At 42.5% G+C, this 27268-nt stretch overlaps 1 protein-coding gene and 1 long non-coding RNA gene across 2 annotated transcripts in view; one reads left to right on the forward strand and one right to left on the reverse strand.

Annotated features, from left to right (window-relative positions):
- LOC122559860 (monocarboxylate transporter 2-like) overlaps positions 1–3853 on the reverse strand; it is a 189498-nt gene extending 185645 nt beyond the window's left edge. Inside the window, exon 1 of the mRNA XM_043709985.1 lies at positions 3703–3853. The gene's annotated coding sequence lies outside the window, so the exon portion shown is untranslated. The remainder of the gene's footprint in view (positions 1–3702) is intronic.
- Positions 3476–27268, forward strand: part of LOC122559861 — an 85134-nt gene continuing 61341 nt past the window's right edge. Inside the window, exon 1 of the long non-coding RNA XR_006314576.1 lies at positions 3476–3554. This is a non-coding gene — a long non-coding RNA (uncharacterized LOC122559861). The remainder of the gene's footprint in view (positions 3555–27268) is intronic.

Raw genomic sequence — 27268 nt, forward strand, 5'->3', positions numbered from 1 at the left:
CCACCCTCCTCTAGCTTATCTCTCCACGCTTCAGGCTCTCTGCCTTTATTCCTGATGAAGGGCTTTTGCCCGAAACGTCGATTTTGCCTGTCCTCGGGTGCTGCCTGAATTGCTGTGCTCTTCCAGCACCACTGATCCAGAATCAAGTTTTGCACCTTCTCTAGTAGGTACATCCACATACTGAATCAGAAAATTGACTTGTCTGCACTTAAGAAATTCTCTCCATCTAAACCTTTAACACTATGGCAGTCCCAGTCTATATTTGGAAAGTTAAAATCGCCTACCATAACTACCCTATTATTCTTACAGATAGTTGAGATCTCCTTACAAGTATGTTTCTCAATTTCCCTCTATTAGGGGGTCAAAAAATACAATCCCAATAAGGTGATCATCCGTTTCTTAGTTCTCAGTTGCACCCAAATAACTTCCCTGGATGTATTTCCAGGAATATCCTCCCTCAGCACAGCTGTCATGCTATCCCTTATCAAAAATGCCACTCCTCCTCCTCTCTTGCCTCCCTTTCTATCTTTCCTGTAGCAATTGTATCCTGGAACATTTAGCTGCCAGTCTTGCCCATCCCTGAGCCATGTTTCTGAATTGCTATGATATCCCAGTCCCATGTTCTTCTCTGTTAGGCCCCTTGCATTGAAATAAATGCAGTGACCTTATTGAAACAGAAATTCTTAGAGGATTTGTCAGGGCAGGTATGGAAAGGTTGTTTCCCTTTGTGACAGAGTCTACGACAAGAGGGCTTAATCTCAGGATAAGGGGGCGCCTTTTTAAGACAGGGATAAGGAGAAATTTCTTCTCTCAGATGGTAATGAATCGGTGAAATCCTCTCCTGGGGAGGGATGATGAGGATGGGTCATTTCAGCATTTTTAAGCCAAAGATAGATTTTTAATTAGAATTGGATTCTAGGGATTATGGAGAAAGGGCAGGGAACATGGAGGTGAGGATTATCAGATCAGCCATGATCTCATTGAATGGCAGACACAGTGAATTCTGCTAATACATCTTACTGTCTTTTATGAAAGTCCAACAAAGTCATTAAACATTTGTAAATAATACAAGGGAGGTAATGTTGTAATGTCACTCTATAAATAATCCAGAGGGCCAGGCAATTATTCTGGGGATATGAATTTGCACCCCACCATGGCAGATGATGAAATTTGATTTCAATAAAACATCTGAAGCTGGGAAACTAGCCAAATGATGACCAAGTAACTCCTGTCAATTGTTCACTAACATCCTTTATGTAAAACCTACATGTCAGATTGGGGTCCACTTAACTCACTTGGCTGGAAGGCTCACTTGAGATGCAAGGTGACACTGACAGTGTGGGCTCAAACCCAACATCCAGCTGAGGTAACTGTGAAACTCATTCTCAACCTTTCCACTTGCTGACACGTGGTGACCCTCAAGTGAAACCACCACTAGCTCGCTCTCTCTAGTAAGAGAGTAGCTTTAAGGCAACTTTAGCTTTTCTATCCCATATTCTTAGTCTGGCCCACAACTAACCCTAGGCAATGTGGTTGACTCTTACAATCATAGAGTCATACAGCTGTACAGCATGGAAACATACCCTGCGGCATCCATGCTGACCAGATATCCTAACTTAATCTAGTCCCATTTGTCAGCGTTTGGCTCCATCTCTCTAAACCCAACCTATTCATATACCCATACAGACACCCTTCAAATGCTGTAATTGTACCAACCTCCACCATTTCCTCTGGCAACTCATTCCATACACACACCGCCGTCTGTGTGAAAATGTTGCCCTTTAGGTCCCTTTTCAATCTTTTCCCTTTCACCCTAAACCTATGCCCTGGACTCCCCCATCCTGGGTACTAACTGCTCTCTGGGGCAAATAGGAATGGATGATAGATATTGTCCTAACCACGAACATCTACAACAATTCTCTGCCACAGAAGGTTGCTGGGGGTCAGTTTGCTCGTTATATTCAAGAGGGAGCTGGATGTGGCCCTTGCGGCTAAAGGAACGAAGGGGCGTGGGGAGAAAGTGGGAGTGGGATACTGAGATTGCATGATCAGCCATGACCGGATTGAACAGTGCAGCAGGCTCGAAGGGCCGAATGGCCTACTCCTGCACCTATTTTCTATATGTTTATGAATCAGTAAAAAACAATGCCAACTGGATTTGAGGGAGAATGCCAAGGTGAGGGGAAGGAGAATTCACAATCAAAACGGTCTTAACCTGACACTGAGGGACAATCCACTTTCAAAACTAAAAGCACAGAAATTGCTAGGATTGCTAGAAAAGCTCAGCAGGACTGTGGAGAGAAATCAGCGTTAATGTTTTGGGTCACATGGCCATCTCTCTCTAATAAGAGAATAGCCTGAAGGCAACTTTACCTGTTTTATCACAAATTCTTAGCCTGGTCCGCATGTAACTTTAGACCCAGGGCAATGTGGTTGACTCTTACAGTCATAGATTTGCAGCTGCAGTGTTGGACTGGGGTGCAGCAAGTTAAAAAAAATCACATAACACCAGGTTATAGTCCAACAGGTTTATTTGAAGGCGCTCCTTCATCAGGTGGCTGTGGAGTAATGTAGCGTACTCCATAACCACCTGATGAAGGCGCAGCGCTCCAAAAGCTAGTGCTTCCAAATAAACCTGTTGGACTATAACCTGGTGTTGTGTGATTTTTAACTTTGTACAGTCACAAGAGTTACTCAACCTGAAACGTTAACTCTGACTTCTCTCCACAGATGCTGCCAGACCTGCTGAGCTTTTCCAGCAAATTGCTTTTGTTTCTGATCTACAGCATTCCTGCTTTTATTTTCAAAACCAAATGCTACAAAACCAGTCCTCCTCAATGATGGACATTCATTAAACAGAAAACTAAACATTGCTGGCTGCTTTTCTTGTGTAGGAGAGAATAATCTGAAGTATCATGTGTGAAGATCGACTCAATCCTTACCCGCCCGGCACAACAATCACGCTTGTGTCTTGTGAGCTGAGGCGGTGGAATGATACCATGCAAGAGGGGAATAGAGCGATATGATCTCACTGCTAAACAGCAAACCAGCTCCCAGAGCTGCTGCCCTGCCCACTCTGACGCTGCAGATGGTGGGGATGGACTCAGCAGTAATAACACACACCTCTGTACAGTAAGGGTTCACCTCATCCATTCATTTTCAAACACCCACCCACACAGAAATAGTAACACGGTCATGAATGTATCACGCGATTAAAGGGGATATTGTCCACAGAATATGTAAAGTTCTCTTTTTGCAGCGAAAATGCAAAGAAATAAAATGTGTGTGTACACCACGCAGACACATTATTAATCCCGAGCAGAGGCTGGCAGTAAAACAGCAGATGGTTCACAAAGTCAAAGCCTCTTTGACTCACAATAGGAGAATTGGGATTTAGAATTGGGTTCGGGCGCCCATCTGGGACAGTACGTTTACGACAAGGGGATTATCCCAGGGTTGAATTTGTCTATTTCCAGTGTCCTCTACACACACACATGAAGTAGCGGGGGTAGGAATTTCCAGGAGGCGCTCTGACCTTCCCTGATACTAACAAGGTAGGAGATGAAATTCACCACCTCTCCAGAGGGGACCTGAAGCAAGGGGGTGGTGGGGGGGGTTACCCAGACAGAGAAGTTAACAGCATCTCCCCTCTCCCTCTGCCTGTCTCTGCCTCTCTCTCCATTCCCCACTCCCAGCCCTTACCTGTGTCGCGTTATACAAAGGGGGGATGTCCGCCAGCGTCCCCCTTATCCCTCTATCCCAATTGATGCGCTGACGAGAAACGTTGACGTTAAAAAGATGATGGCTCCCTCCACTGCCCGGCACTTTTTTCCCCTCCCCTCAATTGTGTTCTCTCTTCCCCCATCCCCTCCTCCCCATCTCTCTCTCTCTCTCTCCTCCTTCCACCACCAACATGTCCCAACTCCTCCCTTTTCTGGGATCTGCCCTCAATGATGAAAGCGCCAATTCCAAGGAAGCGTTATCAATGTCACACAGTCTACCCGCCGACTACAAAGCCGTCCTGTGTCTGAAGGGGAGGCATTTATTTATTTCCCAGCAAAGGCTTCATTTATGTGTGTGCACATGCTCAGGCATATCAGAGGTTACTGGTGTTCTCCAAAAAAAAACTCCTGACGCATTCAATTCAGCAGCAACACAACAACGGTCTCAGGAACAGCAAATGCTTTGTCTTCCAGCTCTGCAGGAAATAACTCAGCGCAGGAGGCGGTCATTGCTGTTGTTCTATGGACAAGGCAAACTTTAAGAAAGCTAGATTGTTTTTAAGCCCTCCCCATTCCACCTGGTCTTCTGCTTTCTGCTTTGTTGGCAGTTCCTCAGGGGTCAAGGGATGGCTTGTTTCCACTCTGGAGGGGTGAGGGGCAGCATCTGAGGAGCAGGAGAATGGACGTTTTGAGCAGAAGCTCTTCATGAAGAGCTCTCAGATGCTGCCTGATTGGCTGTGCCTTTCCAGCCCCAGCACTCTTCGACTCTGATCCCCAGGGTCTGCAGTCCTCACTTTCTCCGAGTGGATTCTAACCTTACCGCGGAGCCTCTTCCAAGAATGTCCATCATTCCAGATGAAAGGCTAATGCCTGAAACATCGATTCTCCTGCTCCTCAGATGCTGCCTGACCTGCTGTACTTTTCTAGCACCACACTCTTTGACTCTCCAGTGCTGCAGTGCTCACTTTCTCCTCCTTGGTCAGAAGATTAAGTGGCTGTTTACCCTGGAGCGTTGGAGGCTAAGGGGTGGCCTTCTAGAGGTTTATATAATCACGAGGGGCATGGATAACCAAGGTCTTTTCCCCAGGCTAGGGGAGTCCAAAACTAGAAGGCATAGAACATAGAACATAGAAGAATACAGCGCAGTACAGGCCCTTCGGCCCTCGATGTTGCGCCGATCCAAGCCCACCTAACCTACACTAGCCCACTATCCTCCATATGCCTATCCAATGCCCGCTTAAATGCCCATAATGAGGGAGAGTCCACCACTGCTACTGGCAGGGCATTCCATGAACTCACGACTCGCTGAGTAAAGAACCTACCCCTAACATCTGTCCTATACCTACCCCCCCAAAGGGGGGGGTTTAAGGTGAGAGGGGAAACAGCATAGGTTTAAGGTGAGAGGGGAAAGATTTAAAAGGGACCGAAGGGGCACATTTTGCATGCAGAGGATTAGATTCTCTCCAGTGTGGAAATGGGCTATACGGCCCAACAAGTCCACACCAACCCACGCAGATCCTTTCCCTCCTGACTAATGCAACTAACACTACAGGCAATTTAGCGTGGCTAATTCACCTAACCTGCACACCTTTGGACTGTGGGAGGAAACCCTCGCAGACACGGGGAGAATGTGCAAACTCCACACAGACAGTTGCCCGAGGCAGGAATTGAACCCGGGTCCCTGGTACTGTGAGGCAGCAGTGCTAACTACTAAGCCACCGTGCCGCGTGGGTGGAATGAGTTGCCAGAGGAAGTGGTGGAGGCTGGTACAATTGCAGTATTTAAAAGGCATCTGGATGGGTATATGTATAGGAAGTGTTTAGAGGGATCTGAGCCAGATGCTGATAAATGGGACTAGATTAATTTTGGATATCTGTTCAGCATGGACATGTTGGACTGAAGGGTATGTTTCCATGCTGTATATCTCCATGACTCTATAGGAGTTGGGATGTCATGTTGAGGTTGTACAGGATATTGATGAGACCACTTTTGGAATACTACGTGCAATTCTGGTTGTCCTTCTATCGGAAGGACATTGTTAAACTTGCGCAGAAAAGATTGACAAGATGTTGCTGGCTCTGGAGGGCTTGAGTTAAAGGGAGAGGTTGAATAGTCTGGGGCCTGTTCCCTTGGAGCATCAGAGGCTGAGAGGATGACCTTATAGAGGTTTATAAAATCATGAGGGAAATCAAAAGGACCTAAGGGGCAAATTTTTCACACAGAGGGTGGTGTGCTAGTGGAATGAGCTGCCAGAGGAGGTGGTGCAGATGGGTACACTTACAACATTTAAAAGGAAGGGTTTAGAAGGATATGGCCCAAATGCTGGCAAATGGTACTAGGTCAGTTTGGGATGTCTGATTGACATGGATGAGTTGGACCGAAGGGTCTGTTTCCATGCTGTATGACTTGATGTGCTCCTCTCAGTGACATTCAAAATGATTTGTATTTTTACGGATGCTTCATCTTCAGTTTGTGAGTTAGAAAGCAAGTGATTCCCACATGGTGCATTTATTTAGTGAGGTTTTCAGAGTGTCCTTGTAGCATTCCCTCTGTCCTCCTAGTGATTGTTTACCATTGCGGAGCTTGGATTAGAATAGCTGTTTACTTGGTGCTAGACACTTCTGTAGCAGATGGGATTTGAACATGAAATTCTTGGCTTAGAGGTAGGGACACTACCATGGTCCTACAAGAGCTCATTTTGAGAAAGTTAGATGACTCATAACATGTGATGCTCAACTGTGTCACTACACACCTAGTCTTCAGCCATTCTAAGTGCAATGGATATAGGATGTAGGTTTGCTCACTGAGCTGAAAGGTTCATTTCCAGACATTTCGTTACCTTACTACGTAACATCTTCAGTGGATCTCATGTGAAGCAATTCCTAAATATTCCTGCTTTTTATTTATATGTTTGGGTTTCTTTGGGTTAGTGATGCCATTTCCTGTGGTGATGTTATTTCCTGTGGTGGAGTCACTTCCTGTTCCTTTTCTTAGGAGGTGGTAGATGGGGTCTAACTCGATGTGTTTGTTGATAGAGTTCCGGTTGGAATGCCATGCTTCTAGGAATTCTCATGCGTGTCTTAGTTCGGCTTGTCCTAGGATGGATGTATTGTCCCAGTCGAACTGGTGTCCTTCCTCATCCGTATGTGAGGATACTAGTGAGAGAGGGTCATGTCTTTTTGTGGCTAGTTGATGTTCATGTATCCTGGTGGCTAGTTTTCTGCCTGTTTGTCCAATGTAGTGTTTGTTACAGTCCTTGCATGATATTTTGTAAATGACGTTAATTTTGCTCATTTCAACAAGCCAACACACGCTGCAGCATAGAGGAACTACGCAGAACAGAGGAAAATCACCTATATCATGTTTTCAAAAAGAATGGGTACCCAATGAACACAGTCCACTGATTTCTCAGCAACGACCCCAAACAAGCAGACAAAACACATCCAGAAACCCTAGCCACTCTCCCCTACATCAAAGACATCCCAGAAATGACTGCCAGACTAGTCAGACCCCTTGGCATCATGGTAGCCCACAAACCCACCAACACACTAAAACGGCGGCTAATGAACTTGAAAGACTCCATACAGACAATGAGCAAAACTAATGTCATTTACAAAATATCATGCAAGGACTGTAACAAACACTACATTGGACAAACAGGCAGAAAACTAGCCACCAGGATACATGAACATCAACTAGCCACAAAAAGGCATGACCCTCTCTCACTAGTATCCTCACATACAGACGAGGAAGGACACCACTTCGACTGGGACAATACATCCATCCTCGGAGAAGCTAAATAAAGCCACGCGCGAGAATTCCTAGAAGCATGGTATTCCAACCAGAACTCTATCAACAAACACATCGAGTTAGACCCCATCTACCATTCCCTGAGAAAAGGAACAGGAAGTGACTCCACCACAGGAAATAACATCATCACAGAAAATGGCATCACCAACCCAAAGAAACCCAAACATATAAGTAGAAAGCAGGAATTTTCAGCATTGCTTCGCCTGAGGTCCACTGAAGATGTTACCTAGTAAGGTAACGAAACATCTGGAAATGAACCTTTCAGCTCAGCAAGCAAGCCTACATCCAAAACCTCAACCTGAGCTACAAATCTTCTCAAAACTCGCTAGTTTGACATGGTCAGTTAGTGAGTTATGTTGATGAGGTGTACAGTAAACACAGGTCCAATGTGTATACGTATATGACATTATCATAATGTTAACACTTAGTGTTGTTAATAAACTTTAAGACATCTGTCTTAATGAGTTTGCAACTTGTGGTATAAGTTATGTGAGCTAACACACAGGGCAGCACTCAGACTATATCTTACTGGCAATGGTACCTGATCCCAAAAATATATTGTGATGCACATCAACTTGGTTTGTCATCATCATGTCTGTGCTAGTTCTTGGAAAGCGATGTCTATGAAGCTCCACTCCATTACTCTTTATTCATAGCTCTGTAAATATCTTCAGATTAAAGTGTATGTCAGATCCTTTTTGAAAATCATTATTGAACTGGCTCTCAACAACCTTTCAGATAATGGGTTACAGATGGGCTTTCCAACTTTCTGTGGAAGCTTGAGGGACTATCAGAACCCTCCCAGCAGATACTGAAAATAGTTTGGGATGTTCTAATGCTATAGTCCTCCATTAATTGATTCTGGCCAACCACAGAGTTTATTTGACTGAATGGGATGGATGATGGGTGATTGGAGAGAGTGCTCCCATGAAGGCTGATGATGTGGAATGTTTATCTTACATGTATATTGCATTCTCATGAGTGCTGTAACTGGTCACCTAACTTATTCTCGCCAGTGCTGTGATTGGTCACCTTGCCTATTCTCCTGAGTGCTACTGCTGGTCACCTTGCCTATTCTTACATCACTAGTAGCTTGCATTCAGAGAGATCTTGAGAGTGATTGCCAAGCAAACGTCAGGATGCAGCATCAACCTGACCCACAAATCACACTCAATCAAAACAGAATGAGAGATCAATGAACCAGCTCAAGCCTGATGGCTAGGTGGGAAATTTACTAAAAGGAGCAAGTGCTAAAGCCACTGTCAACGACCTGATCATTCTCCTTGGTGAAAGTGAGGATTGCAGATGCTGGAGATCAGAGTCTAGATTAGAGTGGTGCTGGAAAAGCACAGCAGGTCAGGCAGCATCCGAGAAGCAGGTATCTACCTGGAAAATTCACTGCATGACTGGTTTTGGATTGTGGTGATCATAGAAGGGGCTGCTACTGCCATGAAGTGGTCTGTCTTGGTGTGTCCAGTCCTCACAGTGCTGGTTTGGTTGGTAAATGTTGCATGTTGTTTTAACTTTAAAGTTTGGTATGCTTTAGCCTATTAATCATGATAAAGTAATTCCAACCTTTATTGGTAAGATATACATTGACAACAGCCCCAGTAACAATCAACTATTTCTGTCTCTAGTTATTCTCTCTAACCTTCCTTCTTCTGCTAATTAAGTCAAGTTCAAACCATTATTTAGCATCACTGACTGACTTATATTAACCCTTTACTCCACAGCCACACCCTGGAAAATTCATACCTACCAGGCATTTTGATATACTGGTGTCACATTTTCTTTTATTCATGTACAGTCAAGGGCTTCACTGGTTACCCAGCATTTATTGTCCTTTCCCAATATGCCCAGGGGACATTTAAGAGTCATTCATGTTGCTGTGGGTCTGGAGACACGCGTAGACCAGACCAGCTAAAGACAGCAGATTCCTTTCCTAAATGGCATTAGTGAACCAGATGGGATTTTTCCAACAATCAATTCATGGCCACCTTTAGACTCTTTAATTCCAGATTTGTTTTTTATTAAAACTCAAGTTGCACCATCTACTGTGGCAGGATTCAAACCCAGTTCCCCAGAACATTACCTGGGTCTCTGGATTAGCAAGCCAGCAACAATACCACAAGGTCATCACCTCCTGCAATGCAGAGAAAAAAGCTGTTTTGCGTGCTACACAGGCAGGTCGTATCACACAAAGTGCATCACGGTAGCAGAACAAAGTGCAGCGTACAGTGTTACAGCTGCGGAGCAGGTGCAGAGAGAGAGATCAGAATCTACATTTGAGAGATCTATTCATAAGTTTGATAACAGCCGGGAAGATGCTGTTCTTTAATTTGTTTGTACAGGCTTTAAAACTGTTAGTTGCTCTCCCGAGGCAGCAGGAAGTGTAGATGGAATCAGTAGATGGAAGCCTCATCTGTGTGATGGACTGGGCTGTGTTCACAACTGTGTAGTTTTGGGCAGAGCAGTTACCATACCAAGCTGTGATGCATCTGGATAGATGCTTTCTATGGTGCATCTATAAAAATTGATAGCATCTTTGTGAGCATCCCAAATTTCCTTAGCCTCTTGAGGAAGTAGAGACGTTGTTGTGCTTGAAGGTTTTATTGACTCCCTGAACCAGGCCTCAGCAGGGAAAGAAACCCCTTGAGAGCTTAAGACTCAAGGTGAGACTGAGTGCTGTTTCCATACTGCTGTCGTTAGCCAATGGAATTCATTTTCCTGTGGGCAATGGAAACTGCGTCATCAAAGGTTGGGTTAGAAATTTGCTTACTAGAGAAGGGAGTTATAGGAGTTGGGCAGGAAACCACAGCCATGATCTTGTTGTAGAGTAGAACAAGAGTGATGGGCTGAATTTCCTACTTCTGTTCTGATTCTTATGATCCTTTAATTCTAATCCTCAAACCAAGCCAAATTGACACACTTGTAGCTAAAGCTGTTAGCTTGTCTTGAAGGCAGTACTTTTACTTCTGATTTGGACAGTCACAGAGTCATATCTCACTCCAGGATTTCATCATGTGATCTATTCTGTCCCTTCACTTCATCATTGCAGTAACAGTGAAATGGCAGAGTTGATGTCTGTCATTTATCATATTAACAAAAGCCCATTCGACCTGTTCAGATGGGAGTAAAAACTCCCTTTACATTATTCAAGGAGCAGAGGAGATATCCTGTATCTATCTCTCGAAAAGACTCATCAAAGCAGATTATCTGGAGATTTTTCTCGTTGTTGTTTGTGAGACCTTGATATGCAGACAAATAGACCAGCCAAAATGCTCTTAACAACAGCAATTATATCTCAAAGGGGATTCACTGACTGTGAAAGACATTAGATCTTTGAGTAAACTTTGCACAGCCAGCAGGGAGAGACCATATCCGGAGTGAGACACAACCCAAGTGCAACTAGGAAATTCGGTGTAGAGGGGAAAAGGTGCTTTTTTGCTTGTTTCTATTTTGGTCAGCAGTTTGTAGGGTTTCTTTTTAATTGAAGCCCAGAATCAAGGAGCCAGTACAAAAGAGTGACATCCCCAGTAAACCAAAAATTAATTATTTGAAGATAGCTTCTAATTTGGCTTTTTGTTATTTTTAGAGTGAAGGTAAAGAGGGGAAATATTTTCAGGCTAAAAATGAAGAGTACAACATTTTTAAAATTCAAATTCAGAACTAAGTAAATAAAATAGAGATGCTGGGCCAGGTGATGTGTTGCAACTGCATGGTGTGGGAGCTGGTGGACGCCATTGTGGTTCATACTGACCACATCAGGAGCAAGTGTTGGTTGTTTGAGGAACTCCGGCTCAGAGTCAATGAGCTGGAGTCTGAGCTTCAAACAGTGCAACACATCAGGGAGGAGGAGAGTTACCTGGATGCTGTGTTTCAGGAAGCAGTTACACCCTTTGGATTAACCACCTCACATTTGTTGAATGGTCAGTGACAGGATGGTGTGACTACCAGTGAGGCAGGTAGAAGGATCCAGGAGGTAGTGATGAAGAAGCCTCAGCTCTTGAGCTTGTTGAACAGGTTTGAGATTCTTACTTCCTGTGTGGATGAGAGTGGGAGCATAGGGAGGATGAGCAATCTGACCATCGCAGCATGGTACAGGGAGCCATTCAGGAAGGGAGAGAAAAGAGAGATGTAGCTGTAATTGGAGATAGTATGGCCTGAGGAATGGACACCATTCTCTGTGGCCAGGATCGAGAGTGCTGAAGGCTGTGTTGTCTGCCTGGTGCCCAGATTCGGGGCATCTCATCTGGGCTGCAGAGCAACTTGGAGTGGAGGGGAACAATCCAGCTGTGTTGGTAAAAAGAGATTGGAGGTTTTGCTGAGGGAATATGAGTAACTAGGGGCTAAATTAAAAAGTGGAACCAAAAATGTAATAATCTCCGGATTACTACCTGAGCCATGAGCAAATTGGCACAGGGTTAACCAGATTAAAGAGGTAAATATGTAGCTCAAAGATTGGTGTGGGAGAAGTGCCTTTAAATTCCTGGGACACTGGCACCAGTCCTGGGGAAGGAGAGAGCTGTTCCAATGGATTGGGCTCTACCTGAATCAATCTGGGACCAGAGTCCCAGTGAAGGCTGTGGATAGGGCTTAAAGCTAAATAGTAGTGGGGAGGGGGGGGGGGGGGGGCGGTTGGGTTCAGTTGCATGGCAAATGATAGAAAAAGTTAAAGGGAGGGAGAGGGCTCAGTGGAGGCTGTCCAAGTTTCCAAAACAAGTAATAAGACAGAAAGTATGGAAGAGGTCAGGAATCTAACTTCAGGCGCAGCAGATAAGGGGACAGCTGTGAGAGGGGAGCAGTCAATGCCAGATTAAGGGTGTTGTACTTAAATGCAGGCAGTATACAAATTAAGGTAAATGAAATTGTTGTGTCAATTGAAATTGGTAGGTAAGATGTTGTGGGTATCACAGAGACGTGGCTGCAAGGGGATCAGGGGCTGGGAACTAATACCCAAGGGCACATGTCCTATCAACAGGACAGGCAGCGGGGTGGGGTTGGATTGTTAGTAAGAAGTGAAATTAAATTCACATTGAGAAGGGATGTAGAGTCGGCAGACATAGAATCTATGTGGGTACAGTTGAGGAACTGCAAAGGAAAAATGGCCCTGATGGGAGTTCTTGCAGTAATCAGGAAATGGGGCAGTCAATAAAGCCAAAGAAAGAAAAGGCATATAAGGGGGACACTAGTACAATAATCACAGGGGACTTCAATATGCAGATGTACTGGGAAAATCAGGTTGGCAGCAGATCTCAAGAAAAGGAATTCTGGAATGTCTACAAGACAGCTGTTTGGAGCAGCTTGTGGGAGACCCCACTAGGGAGCAGGCAATTCTGGATTTGGTGACGAGTCAGACTTGATTAGGTAGCTTAAACTGAAAGAACTCATGCAGTTTGAGGGGGAGAAACTGGAATGTAATGGTATTACAATTGAGTAAAAGTAACTACAAAGACAGGAGGGAGGAGCTGGCCAGAGATGATTGGAAGGGGAGCCAAGCAGGGAAGATGGTGGAGCAGCAATTGCTGGAGTTTCTGAGGGTAATTCGGGGGGCACAGCAGAAATTTGCCCCAAAGAAGGAAAAAAAAAATCTATTGTAGCTTCAGGGGCTGTGTTGGTCTAATGGTGTTATCACTAGACTATTAATCTAGTAACCAGGTTCAAATCCTGCTATGACAGAATTTGAGTTCAATAAAAATGTGGGAGTAAGAGTCTAATAATGACCATAAAACTCTTGCTGATTGTCAGGGGAAGCCCAGCTGATTCCTTCAGGGAGGGAAATAGCTCAGCCTGAGGAAGGGCCACCACTCCTGAAACATTAATTCTGATTTCTCTCCACAGATGCTGCCAGACCTGCTGAGCTTTTCCAGCAACTTCTGTTTTTGTTTCTGATTTCCAGCATCCATAGTTCTTTCATTTTTTAAATAAGTCAGCCTCGCCTGGCCTACAGGTGACACCACATCCACAGCAATATGGTTGAATCTTACCTACCCTCTGGGTAATTAAAGATGGGCCATAAATACTGTTTTGATCAGTGATATCCACATCCTGTAGACACATTTTAAAAAACCACATTGAAGTGTATTTTTTTTCTTAAATTCACTCATTGGCTGGTCTACGATTTATTGCCCATTTCTAGTTGCCCTTGAGAAGATGATAGTGAGCTGCCTTCTTGAATCACTGCAGTCCATGTGCTGTAGGTAGACCCACAATGTCTTTAGGGAGGGAATTAGTTGGGAAATTTCTGACAACATGACAGTACTGTGCGAACTTCTAAAACATGTGTTGGCTGTAACGCGATTACATTACCAACCCTTTAAGCACTGTTTCTAAAGCACAATTTTTCTATAATGCAGGATTGCACAAGAACACAGCCATTGCATTGTAGAAGAACTGATTATACTTAACTGGATACAAACAGTTTTCATAATATCCTGAGGCAAAACTGTACTATATTGGCAGCACTGTTGCCTCCCAGCACCTGGGATTTGGGTTTGATTCCAGCCTCGGGCGACTCTGTGTGGAGTTTGCACATTCTCTCTGTGTCTGTGTGGGTTTTCTCCAGGTGCTCTGGTTTCCTCCCATAATGCAAAGATGTGCAGGTTAGGTAGATTTGCCAAGGAAAATGCAGGGTTACAGGGATAGGATGGAAGGGGGAGTGCATTGGTCTGGGCGAGGTGCTTTTCAGAGGGATGGTTTGGACTCAATGGGCTAAATGACCTGCTTGCACACTAGAGAGATCCTGTGAAATGTAAGTTTTGCTTTTCTCTCCAATTACCCCATTCTTTTCTTCCTCTACTTCCATGTTCTAGTCTTCCAACAATCAGTCTTTTTAGTTTTAAAATAAGCCTACTTGGTATTAATTCAGAAAATAACACTTTGGGAGTCTGTCCATAAATAATGATATATTTCATGCTTAGGATTAACAGGCAACTTTGAGTGCATGAGGATGCAATTAATCTCCATCAGAATGCAACATAGCCTCAAAGCAAATAAGCAGCTGATTTTTTTTTACTGTGGTTGATTTCTTTCCACTGAAGTTCACAAAGCGATAGTTTGGATTCTTTTTAGAAACTTATTTCACTGTCACTTTTACTTGACTTGAAGTTAAAAGTATTACCGCTGTTTTCCGATGACAGGAACACTAGGAAAGTCAGAGGCATCTTCAGGTGTCTCTCACCAGCAGGCATGCATTTAGGGTGAGAGGGGAAAGTTCAAAGAAGACATGAGGAGCAAGTTTTTTTTGCACATTCCAAAATGTGCTGTCAGGGGTGGTGGTGGAGATACCATAGGGGCGTTTAAGGGACTTATAGATAAGCACATGAATATACAAGGAATGAGGGATATGAACCAAGGACAAGTGGAAGGAATTGGTTTAATTTGGGATTGTTTTCTTCATAACATCACGGGTTGATGTGCTGTACTGTTCTATATTCTATGTTCTATGCTTGTTCACAGATCCATGAAGGTGGCAGGACAGGTTAATAGGTTACAAAGGCATATGGGATACCTGTATTTGTCTATCATTGATTATAAGAGGTTATGTTGAGCTGTACAGAATTTTGGTTAGGCCACAGCTGGAGCACTGTGTGCAGTTCTGATCACCACACTGTAGGAAAGATGTGATTGCGCTGGAGGGGATGCAAGGGAGATCCACCAGGATGTTACCAGGGATGGAGCATTCCAGCGATGAAGAGAGAGTGGATAAGCTTGGTTTGTTTTCCTTGGCGCAGGGTAGGCTAAGATGTATAAGGGCATGAGGGGCATGGGTGGGATGAACAGAAAGGACTATTCCCTTAGTTGAAGGGTCAAAAATGAGGGGGCATCATTTTAAGGTTAAAGGCAGGAGTTTTGGAGGGGAGTTGAGGAAATAACCTTCTCACCCTCCAGAGGATGGTAGGAGTCTGGAATGTATTGACTGGGGGTGTAGTTGGGGTAGGAAGCCTCACAGTTTTAACAAGAACTTGAATGAGCTCTTGACGTATCTAACATTCAGAGCTATGGACCAAGTGCTGGAAAGTAGCATGAGTGCAGGTAGGGAACGTTATTTTGTGCAGTTTTCATGGACCAGAGGGCCTCTTCTGCGCTGCATTAAAAACTATTCATCTGTGGGATATGGGTGTCACTGGCTGGGCCCAGCATTTATTACCTATCTCTAGTTGCCCCTTGAGAAAGTGGGGGGAGTGAGCTGTCTTCTTGAACGGCTGCAGTCCATCTGCTGTAGGTTGACGCACAATGCCCTTAGGGAAGGAATTCCAGGATTCTCTGATTCTAGAACTCAATAGAAAATAACAATTGACATAGTGGAGGATCAGCTACCAAGCACAAAGAGCTTGTTCTGTGCTGGGGACAATAAATACTCAACTCTATGATTCACAAAGTTGACCACCACCAAGTCCTTTCTCACATTAAACGTAGGCCTTTCATCTATTAATTGAAAGAGATTAGTTGCTGGATTAATCAATATCTTCATTGTCAATGTACTTTCCAGTTGATAGAAGTCGAACTAGTTTGACAATAATCCAGTTTTTGTCTAGAAATTCTTACCTATCTTGTCTATGAAAGAATGTTTAGCAAGGCCACCTTCCACTGTCTTTCATTTTTAATCTGCCAGGGATATTTTTCTATTGGTTAATTTTCTGTAGCATGAATTAAATTGTGCATTTTGCTACTGACTCAACTGAAGAAGTGATTACATCAAAATGTAAAAACGTTACAAAGCCTCCGTTTCTTTCTGGAGTAAGACCCTTTTGTACATTCTAATAGCAGTGTAACTCCCTCTTCTGCACTTCACATGTTATTCATCAATATTTTCTCAATGAGAATGTACAATTATGCAGAAGGTTGGTCACCCTGACACTGAAACAACCAGTTTTCAGAGAAAATGTTCGAATTAAGAGTTCACCATGAACATCAAACAAAGGTGAAGTAATTTGCTTACTTAGCTATGACTGTGAGATCAAGACAGCAACTAAAGCATTAAATAGAACAGGAAACAAATAAGGAAAAGCTATTTAGCCTTTTAAAAGAGCTAACCTTTGATTCACATTAAAGAAAATAACTTGTATTTATTTAATTGGAATTAAGTAATTCTGAATTACCTGATTGAGAAGATAGGAATTCAAAGTTCAAATTGTAACAAGAGTAAGACCATTAATATTCTTTTCTTAGTTGATCTTTGCTGTAAAAAGCAACTGAGGTACAGTGCAAAGTACTAAGGTACATCCATTACGACAGAAGGATGCTGTTCGGTCTCTCAAGCCTACTGTGCTATTCAATAGGACCATGGCTAATCCAACAAAGCAAATCTTAGCAGGACTTATACACTTAATGGTAAGGTCCTCGGGAGTGTTGCTGAATAAAGAGACCTTGAAGTGCAGGTTCATAGCTCCCTGAAAGTGGAGTCGCAGATAGATAGGATAGTGAAGAAGGTGTTTGGTATGCTTTCCTTTATTGGTCAGAGTATTGAGTACAGGAGTTGGGAGATCATGTTGCGGCTGAACAGGACATTGGTTAGGCCACTGTTGGAATATTGTGTGCAATTCTGGTCTCCTTCCTATCGGAAAGATGTTGTGAAACTTGAAAAGGTTCAGAAAAGACTGACAAGGATGTTGCCAGGGTTGGAGGATCTGAGCTACAGGGAGATGCTGAACTGGCTGGGGCTGTTTACCCTGGAGCGTCGGAGGCTGAGGGGTGACCTTATAGAGGTTTACAAAATTATGAGGGGCATGGATAGAATAAATAGACAAAGTCTTTTCCCTGGAGTCGGGGAGTCCCTGGGAGTCGGAACTAGAGGGCATGGTTTAGGGTGAGAGGGGAAAGATAAAAAAGAGACCTAAGGGACAACTTTTTCACACAGAGGGTGGTACGTGTATGGAATGAGTTGCCATAGGATATGGTGAAGGCTGGTACAATTGCAACATTTAAGAGGCATTTGGTTGGGTATATGAATAGGAAGGGTTTGGAGGGATATGGGCCAGGTGCTGGCAGGTGGGACTAGATTGGGTTGGGATATCTAGTTGGCATGGATGGGTTGGACCGAAGGGTCTGTTTCCATGCTGTACATCTATGACTCTATGACTCTGTCTGATCTCCTGCCCTTTCCCTTTAACCCTTGATTCTCCTCCTGGTCAACAATCTATCATTCACTTCTTACAGTCCTACACATGCTTCACAGCTGCCGAAAAAATAACTCATTCATAAAGGGAAAATAAATTATTGTTGCCACTTTCTTGGTTAAATTGTCCGCCGATCATTTTGTTAGCATGATTGATTGTTCAACCAATCCCACAATGAATACGCCAGACATTCATTTCTGCTGATTAAGAATGGGCCAGTTATTCCTAGAATATTAATCATAAGGATAGATTAAAAACTATTGCAAAACAAGAATGCATTACTCATTCAGATGTTGACCCCTCGTCTACATGCAGGAGACTTGCAAAACTGCAAATTCAATTGTGCCCTCCTTTTTTATAAAAAAATGAACTCCAAATTTCTATTATTTTATCCTGTTAATACAGCCCTCATTTTTGAAAAAGAAATGGACATGTTAAGTTTTTTGACATAATTTTACACTATCGTACATGCATGTTATGTATTCAATGAAATATATTAAATATTTACTTTGGTTGTTCATCTATCATAATTTTTGTGCAGACTTTAAAACAAAGCAGCATTGCTAGATTATCTCAAGAAATATTCCTTTAGGTTAAATATAAATTGCTTGCCAATGGATTTGGGTAGCCATTCTCTAAATTTAAATAACTTTACAGTTATTGTTATAATGACTGAAATACTGGGCCCAATTAAATCTATGAACCATAAGCAAGACTTAATAGTAAGGGTCACATATCCCAAATCAGTAATAACCGATAGAAGTAAGCATAAATAAATTAATAATTTAAAGTAATCAATCAACTGTGGAAGCAATTTATTTTCATTGATTCAACATAGTGTCTGCAAACTAGCATTTAATTTCTTCATCTTAGCTTGACTTATGGAGCTTGATGTTACTTTCTTGATATCGTGACTAAGGATTCAAATGAAAAACACATTAATCAATTGTATTTTCTTCCAAATCTCACTGATTTGATTAAAATATGCACCTTGGAGTGAAATTGTATTTCGTTTGAAGTCTATTGGCTAAATGATTTGCTTAAAGTTAAATAATAAATTAGTTAAATAGTTTCGCTTTGAGACCAGGTCTCAAAGTACGTTTCATTACATGGTCAGTTAGCAGCACAAAGTGGCATGATCAACTTCGAAATGAGCTTGTTCCTTTTTAAACTTTTAGTTTCAACCAATTTTAAATGTGAAATTGCTTTTCGCAAGATATTTATTCCACAAATATCCAGTCCATGTGATGTTATGGATGTCTCAAGTCTAGATTACCTCTGTCACACATGTTAATTATGAAAAACGTTCTTTCAAGAAAGGATAACAAAACCGTATGTTCCATTTTGAGAAGTTACAAAAAGAAAGGCTTGCATTAATGAAGGATCTTACATGACTTTAGGAAATCTTAAAGCACTCTATAACTCATGATTTACTTTGAAAAGGTAGACAATGGTATAATGTAGGAAATGTGGTAGTTAATTTGCACAAAGCGATGAGTTACAAGATTATATATATATTTTTAAAAACGTTATTAAGAAGTAAGCACACACCTGTAGAACTTCTGTTTTCCCGAAAAGAAAAGCAAGTCATTCTCCCTGTTAGAATTCATTGAGATCACGAGAAGTTTTTTGTGGTTGGTTTTCAGATTTCCAAAGTAGTCCCAGAAGTTTTGTTGGCATTTAACGTGCATCTTCACGGAGCAGATAGATTAATATTCCTCCTCTGTCTTTTCTGACTAGGGTTGCCCTACACATCACAAGCTTTGTTTGTTTGTGTTTAGAATGTGAGCATCACTGGCAAGGTCAGAGCTTGTTCCTCACCCCTAATTCCCCTTGAGCTGAATGGCTTGCTACCTCATTTCAGATGGCAGTTAAGAGTTAACCACATTGCTATAGGTCTGGAGTGTAAGCTAGACTAGGTAAGGATGGCAGATTTTGCATTTTGGAATTCAATGCTCTGTTGAAGTGTTCCTCCTCAGCTGCTGCTGGATTTAGAGGCATGGAGTCATACAGAACGGAAACGGACCCTGCGGTCCAACCAGTCCATGCCAAACATAATCCCAAACTAAACTAGCCCCAGCTGCCTGCCCCAGGCCCTTGTCCCTCCAAACCTTTCCTACTCATTTACTTGTTCAAATGTCTTTTAAACTGCCACCTCCTTAGAAAGTTCATTCCAAATGCAACTTACCCTCTGTGTAAAAAGGTTTCTCCTCATGGTTTTTGTAAATCCCTCTCCGTTCACTTTAAAAGTGTGTCCCCTAGTCTTGAAATCCCCCATCCTAGGGAAAAGACAACTACCATTAACTGTATCTATACCCCTTTTTATTTTATAAACTTCTATCAGATCGCCAGCTTCTCCAGCTTTCTCTGTTCTTATTACGTGATTGCCTTGATTGCTATTTCCATCAATAGATTTGTCCTGTTAGAGCTTTGTCTCCAAAGAGATCCATTTGACTGATCCCTCCCAGATGATTAGTTTTAACAGTTGGAAAATAAGATTCACAGCTTACAACTTTTGTGGTGCAGTGGTAATGTACCTGCCTCTGAACCAGGATACTTAGGTTTAACCCACCTGCTCCGGCGGTGTGTAATAACATCTATGAGCAGGTTGATTATGAAACTCTCTAAGATACGCAGGCTGTGAGGAATATGCAATTACCAGATTTGTACTTTCATTGCATGAAGCTTTATACATGCTTGGATCCTTATCAACATTATGTATTGTGCACGGTTTGGGCCCCGTGCTTCAGGAAGGATGTACTGGCATATTCAGAGGAGATTCATGAGAATGGCCCCAGAAATGAAAAGCTTAACTTATGAGGAATATTTGAGGACTCTAGGTCTATACTCAGTGGAATTTAGAAGGCTGGGGGGGGGGGAATCTAATTGTAACATACTGAATATTGAATGGCCTGGGCAGGGTAGATGTTGGGAAGATTGGTAGGAGAGCCTAGGAGCCGAGGGCACAGCCTTAGAGTAAAGGGAAGACCTTTTCGAACAGAGATAAGGACAAACTTCTTCAGCCAGAGAGTGGTGAATCTGTGGAATTCATTACCACAGAAGCTGTGGAGGCTAGGTCATTGGGTATATTTCAGATGGAAGTAGAAAGGTTCTTGAGTATCAAGGCAATCAAAGGTTACGGTGAGAAAATGTTGGATGGGGTTGAAAACGTTCAGCCATGATTGAATGGTTCAGAATGATGGGCTGAATGGCCTAATTTCTGCTCCTGTGTCTTTTGGTGGATAGGGTAAATAGACAAAGTGTTTTCTCTGGGGCAGTCCAGAACTAGAGGGCATAGGTTTAGGGTGAGAGGGAAAAGATATAAAAGAGACCTAAGGGTGGCACGTGCATGGAATGAGCTGCCAGAGGAAGTGGTGGAGGCTGGTACAATTGCAACATTTAAAAGCCATTTGGATGGGTATATGAATAGGAAGGGTTTGGAGGGATATGGGCCGGGTGCTGGCAGGTGGGACTAGATTGGGTTGGGATATCTGGTCGACATGGATGAGTTGGACAGAAGGGTCTGTTTCCGGGCTTTACATCTCTATGACTCTGATTCTATTACATTTTAATGTAAAATAAAAGTTATATGTTTAAACAAAACACTACATTCATAGGAAGATTGTTGTTTGGCAATGCTGAAGAACCATTTATAATCCTTATAATCTGAATATGATGACAATGGCAATGGCGTCTTTTAATTTATTCTACCTTGCTAGGAGGGGCCAAAGGGCTGCAATTGTTACTCAACAAGCTGCATGACCTTGATTGAGCCCCAGTGAGCATTCCTGATCAGGCTGAAGACAGCAGGTGCAGTTTGTTTGTTCGGTAGCTGTGTTTTCTGAACAGGCCAGCAGTTTTGTCTTCTATATCTGTGCCTTGCTGCAGGTTACACTGTATAACAGAGAGGGTTTCATTCCAAGTCATTGGACTTCACCTTGGACCGGAATTGGGACTGTACCAGGAACAATCTCAGCCTCCAGACCAGCCATCAATCTCGGGGCCCCCGACAGGCAGAAGAGTCTCAAGTGCATTGCTTTGCTCTTCCTCCTTTTGCATCCATTATTGTTACACAATAACTGTTCCTTTCTTATCTCGTCTTCTATTAATACTCAATAAATGCTCATATTTAAGGAAATTGTCGCTGTCAAGCCTTCCCTTAACTGCATTTAACCGAATCCAAAATGAACCAAATAGATACACCCACATGATCCAAGACATTATTCCATATTTATGAACTAAATTAGATTGGAAAACTTTCATAAAGACAGATTTCCTTTGACATGAGCTTACCACAAATGTTTCACATGGAACTGAACTAAAGAACCATAATGCCTGGGGAAGAGTGACAGATAGAAACAGGTAGATGTGAACATTTCAATATTCATCTGAATGTGCCTCCATGATAGAATTCTACAGTACGGAAGCAGGCCATTCAGCTCATCGAGTGAACAATGACCTCCAAAGAACATCCCACCCACATCCACCACCTATCCCATCAATGCATTTTCCCACAGCTAATCACCCGAGCCTGTGCACTTTAGAACAACTTTGCGTGGCCAATTCACCTAACCTGCACATGATTAGATTAGGTTAGATTATTAGATTCCCTATAGTTTGGAAAGAGGCCCTTTGGCCCAACCAGTCCATAACTACCCTCCGAAGAGTAACCCACCCAGACCCATGTCCACCTGACTAATGCACCTAACACTTTTGGCAATTTAGCATGGCCAATTCACCTGACCTGAACATCTTTGGACTGTGGAAGAAAACCGGAGCACCTGGAGGAAACCCACGCAGACACGGGGAGAACATACAAACTCCACACAGACAGTTGTATGAGGCCGGAATTGAACCCAGGTCCTATTGCACTGTGAGGCAACAGCGTTTACCACTGAGCCAACATACAGCAGCAGTAATACTCATTGGTAGTTATAGAAGTGAATTGTGCAAAAATAATACACATAATACACTCTTTCACTTATAAGGCAAGCAATGAAATTAGAATTGCAACTTCGCACAAACAGAATGTTCCATACTTGAACTAAAAGTTTGAACTTGTGAGACAATCCACTATTTCATTTGATTTCCCTTCCAAATTCAGTTATTTACATTCAAAGTACTGCTGTCATGTGGTTTAGTGGAAACTTTTCAACTTTGTGTCTCAAATGGAAGGAGTGCACTTTGAAAGTAAGAATGTGTGTCATATTGCTTAGACATTTGATAGCAGTGTGCAATTCAAATGTCTGTCACCAAAAGCAGAAACTGACAGCTCAGGTCAACACTTACATTGGGGAGAAAGATACAAGGATCTAGCTGTTAATCAAAGTAAATTGTGCACAAGATTCCAAAGCCTAGCCATTTTCTCACCAAATTTCGTCTCCACTCTTAGACAAAACTTCAGCTTTAAATCTAAAATGAAATTCAGAACAAACTGCTTTCAGCAAATCAATTATTGGTGCTCTCACTGCATGGTATTCTGTAGTTTAGTTGATTATCTGGAATTTATACGTTAAGCTTTGTTTCACGGTATGAATTCATAAGTAGATAATACGTAAAATTTTCATACGACAGTGACATGCTTCACTCTGTCAGGCAGAAGTGAGGACTGCAGATGCTGAAGATTAGAGTCAAGAGTATTGTGCTGGAAAAGCGCAGCAGGTCAGGCAGCATCCGAGGAGCAGGAATATCGATGTTACAGGCAAAGGCCCTTCATCAGGAATGGCATCCTGATGAAAGGCTTTTTTCCAAAACGTCGATTTTCCTGCTCCTCGGATGCTGCCTGACCTGCTGTGCTTTTCCAGCACCACTTTCTTGACTCATATTTCACTCTGTTATGACCTTCCATCAATACTGTGTCCTGGTTATGTAAACAAATGCAGAAGCAAAGAAGATTTTACTTTTGAATCAGTATGTACCTCTTCAATCATCCTGTATTCTCCCACTCCCAATATCAGGAGGCTAGTTCAGTTCTATTTTAACTGGAGGCTTTTCTGTTAGATCAAACTGAACTTAAGGTTGTTTTGTCTAATTGCCCATTGCATTGAGTTTTTTGGAGGATATTTCACTGTATGATTTCTTGCTCTATGTCAGAGTCACACGACACCAGGTTATAGTCCAACAGGTTATAGTCCAACAGCTGTGCTCCTTCATCTTGCCCTCTCCCTCTACCCTGCCTGCACCTCCTCCAAAATGAGGAAGTTCCAGGTGAGGGGGTCCACTTGCCTCTGGAAAGAAGACTTTCAGTGTGTCTGGCCCATCCAGACTCAAACACTCCTATGGCCACCCAACCAAACCTTCAGGACTAACAGGTTCCACTATGCAGGCTTCCTCCACCCGAGGCGTGGTGGGAGGGAAAGAAATAAAATCCCATTTGAGAGCACATCAATGGCAAGCATTGTACATAAAGTACCACATTGGTATAATTTTGTTTTGTTTTGTATTGTATCCATTTCTTTGAGTGTGTTTGTAGTGCTGAATGTAGCTGGGCCAACATGATGCCTAACTCCATGTCCATACATGATGTACCACGGACTGAGATCTGTGCTAGGTGCCTAATGCAGCATAAGACCAATTCAAGGCAAGGAGTTCTGCTGATAGTATTGCTCCTCATGCTGAAACAGGTCTGCACTTTTAAACTGAATGTAAAGCAGTCTCTACACTGACCCATCAAACACTCCCAGGACAAGGACAGCATGATGTTAGATACAGAGTAAAGCTCTGTCTACACTGTTCCCCCATCAAACATTCCCAGGACAGTGGCAACATGAGGTTAAATACAAAGTAAAGCTCTCTCTTCACTGTCCCCTTCAAACACTCCCAGGACAGTGACAGTACGAGGTTAGATACAGAGTAAAGCTCTCTCTACACTATCCCCCATCAAACACCCTCAAGACAGGAACAGCATGAGGTTAGATACAGAGTAAAGCTCTCTCTACACTGTCCCTTCAAACACTCCCAGGACAGGGACAGCATGAGATTAGATAAAGAATAAATCTCCTTCTATGCTATCCCCATAAAACAGTCCCAGGGCAGGGACAGTATGAGGATTGCTACAGAGTAAAGCTCTCTCTACACTATCCCCTTCAAACACTCCCAGAACAGGGACAGTATGAGGTTAGATACAGAGTAAAGTTCTCTCTACACTGTCCCCCATCAAACACCTCCAGGACAGGGATGGCATAAGGTTACATACAGAATAAAACTCTTCTGTTTCTTTTTAAACAGCCCATGATGGGGCACTGTAGCACAATAAGAATTAATGGCATTGCGAAACTTATAAAAGAAAATGGAAGCTTACAAAATTAAAATAACATTGTCCTGAAGTAGCTCTGTTCTTTCACTTGCCCTTGTATCCTAAAGTGATCAGCAATGTGTGAGCAGATGGGTGTGCAGTTCCCAGGGAGCCAATGCATTGGTTACATGATGAAGGAACAGCGCTCCAATAGCTTGTACTTCCACATAAACCTGTTGGACGAGAAGCTGGTGTTGTGTGATTTTTAACTTTCTAACCAGTCCAACACCGGCACCTCCACATCTTGGTCAGGATTGTCAGAGGTCAGAAGGTTCTGTGTCCTGTGCAGATCATGGGTGAGTGTGTAACATTCTCTCTGTTTAATACAACACACATCAATGTGTATGGCAACCAGTTCATATGCCGAGTCTCAACCACCCTCTCTGGGTGTGGCGGTGGCCATTTTCTTCCCCATTGTGAGATTAGAATGATGGAAAGTGATAGCAAATGTCCTTCAGACAGTTGGCTCCAGCCTCTGCCTCTGCCTCTACATGTTCATGAGCCCCTGAGCACCCAAATCTCCTTTCCGTGATGCTCAGAGGCTTCAGTCCCCCTGAGCTCCCCATCCAACTCACCTGCATAAACCTGCACCTGCCAACCTTTACCCTCCCTCAGCCCATTGGGATATGAGGTGGCCCTTCCAGGTCTGGTCAAATACTTGGAGAGGATGGAGTTTCAAAACATAGAAATCTTAAGATTATGTAAGAGTCTGATTGTTTAAGCTTAGAGAAAGTGATTGCATTTGCAAGGTGAGGCAAGAATTAGAAGGAATAGGTGATTAAAAATAAATAGAATTGAGAATTCAGGAGAAACATCTTTACGCAGACAGTGATTAGGTTGAAAACTCACTGTCTATTTTGAACTTTGAACAACTATGTGTTTGAAAAGAGAAGAAAACTAACTCAGATGTGTGCTGTTGGCCTGGAAGATAATGCAACATAATTATTAGTCTCTTTTCAAATTCATTCATGGGATGGAGGCATTGCTGTCTAGGCATTTATTGTTCACCCCTAATTGCCCAGAGGGCATTTAAGAGTCAACCCACATTGCTGTGTGCCTGTAGGCCAGACCAGGTAAGGATTGCAGTTCCCTTACCTAAGGGGCATTCGTGAATCAGATGAATTTTTCTGGCAATTGACAAATGTTTCATGGTCATCATTAGATCTTTGATTCCAGATTTGCTATCTGCCATGGTAGGATTCAAACTTGGATCCCCAAAACATTACCAGGTCTCTGAATTAACTATCCAGCAATAACACCACTAGGCCATCACCTTCCCATAATCTATGGAACACTGTAGAAGATTCGGCGCCAAGTGTTGTCATATTCAGGGCTGCAAGCTAATTAGATGTTGGGTTAATCAATCAAGACAAGATCAATGTTAAACAGTTAACCAGAGAGAGTATTGATTAAAAATGGGGGGAAAAATAGAAAACTATTTCTGACCAGTTTTGGCTGGGGCAGCATGCTTTGGAAGCTTCAGGATTGACTACTGTGTTTTTTGCTCTCCCTCTAGGTTTAAAATGAGTTAAAGAATTGTTGAATATTCTGAGAAAAGGATCCCAGAATGTAAAAAAAAGTAAAGACTTTTGGAAGTAGACGTGCCTGTGTGAACAACTCATTATTCAAGGATTACATGATGATTTGGAATTCATTGTTTGAAACTATTTAATAGAACTGGCAATTTTCAGTTCTTTTATTTTTATTTTTCGATTTATCCCTTAATTGTGTCTGTCAGTCTGTTTGTGTGCAATAGGGGTTAAGATCAAAAGGTGATTGGGTTTAACTCACAGATATTAATTAGATTACCTTGTTATTTAACTTTCTCCCTTAAAGTTACAGTATTAATAATAATTGATTAATTCTTGTGTAAATTATAATTTTAGGTTTAGATCTGTTGTCCACAAAGCCTGGTTAGTTACAATCGGCAATTTTCAGGGTCATTGAATATTTTAATTTCACTGTGTTACAAATGTAGTGACAGAAAGGCTGATTTGGTTTGGCTTGCTATCACTATGTCATAACACAACCACTTTGGAATATACACAGATTCTCAAGCTCCACTACTTTTGGTGTCACCAGAGAAGTTAATGATCCATCAAAGCACGCAATGTCCCAAGTTTACTTGCCTGTTAGAATTAATTTAACAGAAAACACTGGCCAAGTTCCTGTACTTAAAGGAAATACTGTGTATTATGAATAAGCAAATTGTAATCATATATAAGCAGCTATGGATTATCAATATATGGCTTGACTAGTTAAAAATGTAACTTCGATCTGTAGAGACCTATAGACTAATACAGACCAACAAAAAAATGCTTTGT

The sequence above is a fragment of the Chiloscyllium plagiosum genome, chromosome 19 (genome assembly GCF_004010195.1).
Source record: "Chiloscyllium plagiosum isolate BGI_BamShark_2017 chromosome 19, ASM401019v2, whole genome shotgun sequence".
NCBI classification, from domain to species: Eukaryota; Metazoa; Chordata; class Chondrichthyes; order Orectolobiformes; family Hemiscylliidae; genus Chiloscyllium; species Chiloscyllium plagiosum.